Source organism: Silene latifolia, chromosome 4, assembly GCF_048544455.1.
Source record: "Silene latifolia isolate original U9 population chromosome 4, ASM4854445v1, whole genome shotgun sequence".
NCBI lineage: Eukaryota > Viridiplantae > Streptophyta > Magnoliopsida > Caryophyllales > Caryophyllaceae > Silene > Silene latifolia.
Window position 1 is genome coordinate 75,556,508 of NC_133529.1, and position 1,843 is coordinate 75,558,350.

The 1,843-nt window shown below is 38.4% G+C and overlaps 1 non-coding gene across 1 annotated transcript; it reads left to right on the forward strand.

The window, feature by feature from the left end:
* The first annotated feature begins 209 nt into the window (after positions 1-209).
* On the forward strand, positions 210-316 carry LOC141654368 (small nucleolar RNA R71). The gene has a single exon (XR_012547928.1). It is a non-coding gene; the product is annotated as a small nucleolar RNA R71 (small nucleolar RNA).
* Positions 317-1,843: the final 1,527 nt, after the last annotated feature.

Consider the following 1,843-nt stretch of genomic DNA (forward strand, 5'->3'; position numbering starts at 1 on the left):
GAGTAACGGAGTCCACTTCATACTTTCCTCCTCTAGTAGCCTTGCGAGGTCTACTATATTGTGAATTATGGACCGCCATTTCCTCAATCTTGTTCCATGTTTGATTGTCATCAACTTCGGTGAACATTCCATTTGATCCCATATTGAGAATGTTCCTTGAATCTTCATATAAACCATTCCAAAATTGTTGCACTAAAAACCATTCGCTAAGTTCATGGTGAGGACATGAGCGACAAATACCTTTGAACCGCTCCCAAGCTTCATACAAAGATTCTTCATCCCTTTGCTTAAAACCCGTAATTTGAGCTCTTAGCATGTTAGTCTTTTCCGGTGGGTAGAATTTTTTGTAGAAAGCTAGAGCTAACTTCTTCCAAGAATATATTCCAAGGGTGGCCTTATCAAGGCCCTTCAACCATTGCTTTGCGGTGCCGATTAACGAAAAAGGAAATAAGACCCATCTTATTTGGTCTTGAGTCACGCCCGTTTGAGAGATAGCTTCACAATAATCGCAAAAGGTTTCCATATGAGAATGAGGGTCCTCACTAGGCATTCCCCCGAATTGGCTCCTCTCAACTAGTTGGATGAAGGCGGACTTGGCAATAAAATTACCGGTGAGATGTTGTGGGGTAGGAGTACCATTTGGTAGATCCTCCTCGGTGGGTATAAAGTGTGACGAGAATTTAGGCATTGTAGGTGGATTTTGTGTGGTATTGTTTAATGGGTTCTCTTCTCCTTCTATTGCGAAAGGCTTGACAAACTCACTAGTGGGTTGAACAACTTCACCAACACCTCCCAAATTCCTCCTAACAAGTCTTCTATTATTCGTCAAGGTTCTTTCGATTTCACGGTCAAAAGGTAACAAATCTCTTTGTAACCTTCTAGACATGCAAAATATCAAACAACTCGAAAACAATTAGAACGAACCTTGAGGAGTTTTACTTCCCCAAGGTGAAAAAGACACAACAAAAAACAATAAAAGAAATCTTAAATCAATTAAACATCGTCCCCGGCAACGGCGCCATTTTTGATCGGGTCCATTTCGTGTTCACAATTAAGCATATGTGGTCGTTGGTCAATGGTCGATACAAAACACAATTTATACTTCACAAACAACTCTACAATTATTAAAGAGGCAAGTAAAGGTCGGATCCCAAGGGACGGGTATTGAAATAAGAATTCTATTGTAACTAGTAGTGTCTAAGGGGTGTCACAAATTGGGTTGATGTAGAAGGTTACTAAACTAAAATAGCAATGAAAATAAACTAGCAAGATGAATAAAATAAGGGGTGTAAACAATTGATTAAATGCACTAGGGTGTCATGGGTTCATAGGGGAATCATGGGATATGATCATACAAACATGTTCTCAAATTATAAGCAAGCAATTATTGTTGTGAGGGATTGAGTTGGGTTATATCTTACAATCCTAGGAAAGTTTGGGTCCCGGAGCCGAATCAATTAGATTGTACAACACCTACAAGTCGACTTAATCTTTCCTACTCAACACATGCATGGTCTAACAAGACTCGAGTTGGGTTATGTCTTACAAGTCAAGTTGAAAGGATAGAAGATGATAGTAAATGCAAGGATTCATAGGCTTAGCATTTCATCAAATATAACATGTGCATGTATTGAGATCAAAACAAGCAAGCAAATAAGATATGAAAGCATATTGATTTAAGCATGAATCATTCCCCATGTTGGTTTCCCCTAATCACCCATTAAACCCTAGCTAAGAGACTACTCACTCATTATCATATTGATCATGCTAGAAAGGTTGTCAATCATACTAACATAATGAAACATGATGAATAAATGAAAGTAATTAGCAATAATTAAAAAGG